The following is a 5,441-nucleotide window of genomic DNA, read 5'->3' on the forward strand; positions in this document are numbered from 1 at the left end:
CACACATTCCCAGTTGAGGGTAAACAAGGTGATATTCTGCCTTCTTGGTTCAGTTTGTTTTTTAAAGTTTTATTTGTTTTGAGAGAGAAAGAGAGTGTGCACGTGCACGAGTGGGGGAGGGGCAGAGAGCCAGGGAGAGGGAGAGAATCCCAAACCGGTTTAGTCATCAGCGCAGAGCCCGAAGTGGGGGCTTGACCCTGAGACTGCGACATCATGACCTGAGCCGAAATCGAGAGTCAAATGCTTACCTGACTGAGCCACGCAGGTGCGCCTCAGTTTTAAAAAATATACATAACACCTACTTTTTGAGGTCTGTTTAGTTTTCACATCTTTGTTCTCTTGGCAATTTCGCTGCTTAAAATAGAGCCAACGTCGGTCCCGTGTTCCTGACAGCAGCAAGGTCGTGATGCGCTTTACGAGAGAAAATATGTGCGACCCCCAAGCTTCATCTCATCTTGAGTTACAGCGCTGCTGACTGTGAGGTCAATGTGAATAAATGAACAGTTACATTGAATAAACAGTTACATTGAATAAGGTGCATTTTAGCTGAAGCATATAAAACCTGGTTACAGATGGATTAATTGATGAAAACGTGAGGCTTGCAGGAACGTTCGCCTGTATTTCCCCTGGGAGCAACAGTTCCGGGGTCCCTGATGCCATGTCCCTGGCGACTTCACAGAACTATCACAAATGACGAGAATCCACTGTATGTAACAAAATGGGAGTTCTTTGCTAAACGTGCTTCTCTCTCCCCTCCCCACACAGGGATATACACATACATAGATGCATATGTAGACATAGAGTCTCATTCTTTAAAAACTTTAATAGTGGCGCCTGGATGGCTCAGTTGGTTAAGCGTCCGACTTCAGCTCAGGTCACGACCTTGCAGTTTGTGGGTTCAAGCCCCACGTCAGGCTCTGGGCTGACAGCTCCCAGCCTGGAGCCTCCTTCTGATTCTGTGTCTCTCTCTGCCCCTCCCCTGCTCATGCTCTGTCTCTCAAAAATTAATAAACACTAAAAATATTTTTTAAATAAAGTAAAAACAAAAATATTAAGAATTCAGAAGAAAATTCAACGAAACATTAAAAGTCCACCTCTATTTCCCCATCTGTACCCCTAGCCAATAGCTCTCTCCTCATTAATAGTTAGATGTTTTGTTTCCAGACTCTTAAAAAAAAAACATCTAGGCGTGCCTAGGGGGGCTTAGTCGGTTAAGCATCCGACTTTGGTTCAGGGCATGATCTCATGCTTCGTGAGTTCGAGCCCCGCCTCGGGCTCTGTGTAGACAGCTCAGAGCCTGGAGCCTGCTTCGGATTCTGTGTCTCCCTCTCTCTCTGCCCCTCCCTCACTCTTGCTCTTTCTCTCAAAAATAAACATGAAAACATTTTTTAAAATTTAAATGTTTTATGATTTTTCTGACCAACGCAAACTGATTTCTAAATCCTTAAACCAGACTCTTACATATGTTTACAACCATATCCAAGGACATATGCCTGTCTTTTGGGTTGTTTTTCAATGAATCTACATGGGAGGCTCCTATCTATTTAATTTTGCAGTTTTCTTTTCTCGCATCATAGCAGGCTGCGTGGCACTGTGTTTGGTCCCTATAGACCAGCCTCACTCTTTTGAAATATCTGTGTGCTGTGTTCTCTCACTTATTAAATGACTTCTCCCTTGGATGGCCATTTAAGGGTGTTTCCAGTTTTCGTTATTACAAACATTTTTGTTCGTGCCAACGGGGGGGTTGCAGCCAAATCGAGGTCCCCCGGGGCCCTTTTGGAGACGGGGCTCCCAGTCCTTGCCAGAGGTCTTCCCCCGGGAGAGCTGGGTGAAGGCTGCTGCAGATGTGGGGCAGAGCCAGAAACAGCTCCAGTTGCTGTTAGAGAAGCAGGTGCCGGGAGGGCAGGGGGCGGAGGGCACCTCCTGGCAGTGCGTGTGGTCCCATTCCTCAGGCCCTTGTGCAAACACCGGGCTTTGTCACTGGCTGAATAGGACAGTCAGCCCCAAATTAGCACTAATGTGAGGACGTTTAACCCTCGGTGAGGCCCTTTGAGAGAACACAAAAGAACTTTTCCAGGGGCTGGGCTGTCCAGCCCAAACAGGTCTGACTTGGAGCCGCAAGCCCAGCAGGAATGCCAGGCCCTAGGGACACTCAGCAGCCCTCCTCAGGAAGCCCAGCGGGTGGGATTATATGCACAGTCCCCGGTCCTGCAGGAGTGTGGCAGGCTGGGGCCACTGGGCAAAGGGACAGGGTCTCACAGGCAGATTAGCACCTGGATATCAGGGAGGCCCTCTGAGCCTCAGTTCCCTCATCCACAAAATGGGGGTGACAATAGCAAGGACTCCAAAGAGCTTGTCAACAAGGGTACATGAGATGGTCCTGGGTCACCTTCTCAGGGAGGCCCTTCCTGATCACTGCTGTGTAGACTCTCAGCTCCCCTGCCCAGCCCCACACTTCTTTCCTGTTTTCTTTTTCTTCCACAGCACCTTCTGGTTTGCCGTGAGTGACTTGCTTATTCCATTTAGCGCCTGTCCTCTCCAGCCATCAGCTGCACGGGGCAGAACATCTTCCCTCTCGTTCACCTCATCGCGGTGGCCCAAGGGCCTCACGCAGCACCTGGCACACAACAAGCCTTTGACAAAAGCCAGCCTCGGTGGCAGCTACCGTTGGCATCATTTGCGCACTCAGGGTAACTCCCCAGGGCACACAGACAAGCAGCTTCCTGTGGCACCAGGCCACGCTTATCAGGATCGCCACCCTCCTCAGCTCGTAAACCCAGAACTATCTGGGCCCGTGAAAAACCCCGGCAGAGACCCGGGCCTGGCTCCCCGGTTTTTTCTGCTGGGGAGTGTGTGCGTGCAGGAGCGCAGGCACTCGCTGGCACGTGTGTCTCTCCCTGGTGTCTCTTCAGCGCGGGGCATGGAAGGGGCCACGCTGGACCTTGGGGGCCTCCCCTGCTCTCAAGATGGAGCCAGGCTGTGACTGTGTGAGGCAAGCGCCCGACGCATCTCCCCCGGCGGGCGTGTAGCAGCCTGTGCGCACTCAGCGCACAGGGCAGCGTGGGCGCGGCCCTGGCTTCGCCCGACCCGGCGGCCTGTGCTTCGGAGGAGGCCTGCCCGGGCCTGCCCGCCCCTAATCTGACCACACAGTCAGGGAACTGACTGAACCCCAAGATCTAGGGGGAGCGCAGGTGCGGGCCCAGAGCTGCAAGGCGTCCCAGTGAACTTGGAGTCTTCTGTCACAGTCCGCTTGGCCTTGGCCCAGCCTTTATCCGCAAGATGCCAAGTCTCAGGGCCTCCCACGAAGGCAGGGGAGACTTTACACCCACCGGCCGTCTCCTGGTTCCAAAAGGGACACTGATAGCTTCCTGAGGGCCAGGGACAGGTCAGACCTGTGTGAAGAGCCGGGGACAGGGGGTCGAAGCAGGCAGACCCAGCCTCGCTCTGTGGAGCTCCCGTCTGGGCTAAGGAGGCAGGCATTGAACTGTCCAGAGCTGCTTAAATCACAGCTGTGATGAAGCTGAGGCAGAAGGAGCCCAGAAGACCGTGTACTTCGGGCGCAGGCTAGACTGGGGGTGAAGGAATAACAAGTAAACCACGTCCAAAAGTATCGTTGGTGTCAGACAGGCGGAGAGACTAGGACTGGGGTGGATCAAGGAGAACCGTGTCTCTGGGAGAGGGAACAGCATGTGCAAAGGCTCGGAGGCCAGCTTACTCACAATGTGATTTCGCTGAAACTGGCAGCGCCCCAAGAGGAAACCTCTTACTCTGCAGGTAAGGAAACTGAGTGTTCAAGAAGTTCTTAACCTGCTAGGACTCCACAGCTGTGCTCTGAGCCCAGGGGCAGGGCAGCGGGGGAGGGACGCGGGGACTCAACCTGAGTCACCCACCCCTCCGAAAGACCAGCCCCATCTTCCGCTGGAAAAATGTTCAAAAAGGCTCAGGATTTCTGGGGAGGAGCCTTGTCAGGTAGGAGAGAGAATGTGAGCGGGAAAGAGGAGCCTGCTTCCCAAGGTTACTGGGAAGGCAGTTCGGGGATCCGCTCATCCATTCCCGGCCGGTTTCCGCATTGGGTTCTGTCCCATCTGCTCCACCTCTCCCGAAATGAATCATCATGCAAAGTAGGCCAGATGTGTGCTGGTAAGTAAATAAAGCGAACATGCGGCCCAGTCCCCCGCTCCTAGAGGAAGCAGCTCTCTGTAGAGTTTCCAGGTAAAGTCTTGCAATTTTCCTTAATCACACAGTTGATTTTCCGTAGGGGATTGAATGAAGTCAGCTCGAAGAGGTAACAGACAGAAGGGGGGCACACAGAAGATGCATCTGGCGATGGTGAAGGTCTAAGTGAGGCAGGGGCCACTCGCTATGGCTTGTTCCACATTCATTTAAAAGCTCTGTGAGATGCCCACCGGTCCCATGGTGACTGCCACAACTTGACGACACCCTGGGCTGGAGGAGGTGATGTCATTTTTGAGAAAGCTTTAAATGGCGTTCTCCATGCTCCCATTGACAGGGACAGGATGACCATGACGGGGGGCCCCGAGTGGTAAGTGAGGCCCCACCTGTCCCCAAGTAACCACACCCACCTGGGCGAGCGTTGAGTAACCGGGCACGAGGCATCACAACGTGTGCACCCCCCCAACTAGCCCACATCTACCAGCTTTGAGTGTCGGGGGCCCTGCCTTGCCCATGTCCAGGAGCCTTTGGGAAGCAGCTCAGCAGGAATGTCTGGTCCAAGGGGCAAAGGCGACCCCCATTCTTCTGTATCCGTTCAGAGGTTGAAGAGAGATTGGGGGTGGGGGTGCCGGAGATATCAGAAAAATCACTCCAGAAACAACTGCCTGAGACCTTCTAAATCGGGGCACATGGCCAGGCTAGGTAACCTGCCCAGGGTCCCACGCGGTCACACACCGCAGAGTCATGACTGGACCCAGGTCTGGGCGGGCTCCAGAGCCCCCTCCCAGCCTCGGATCAGTCTACCTATATCTATGGTTGTATACATATGGAAAAAAGGTCTGGAAGCATGTACATCAAAGTGATTGTTGTTTACTAGTGGGGTGAAGAGGGGCCCACAGAGGGACTTCTGCCTGCTCTTTTTCCCAATTGTGAATTGTCTCATTGTTTTCTTCTCAGCCCTTTATACTGTCCCATGCTTTTATGTTCGGAGATGGGCGAGAAGGTGTTTTCACATCGTGCTCCGATCTGGCAATGTTTACTGGCGGCTTGAAAACCATCCTAAGGAAATACCACACGTGGTCAAGAACACACAAGGCTGTGTCTAGGGTGGTTGCTCTTGAACCCACTGTTGCATCAGCTTCCACATGGGTACACATTCCAGATGTGGTGCTGCTGTTGCTGCAACATCACTCAGCCTTTCAGAGTAGAATCATCAAAGAAAACGCAAGGACGTGGGAGGACATTACTGATGTAGAGTTAGTTCTAAG

Source organism: Crocuta crocuta, unplaced genomic scaffold, assembly GCF_008692635.1.
Source record: "Crocuta crocuta isolate KB4526 unplaced genomic scaffold, BGI_CrCroc_1.0 scaffold127, whole genome shotgun sequence".
Lineage (NCBI taxonomy): Eukaryota > Metazoa > Chordata > Mammalia > Carnivora > Hyaenidae > Crocuta > Crocuta crocuta.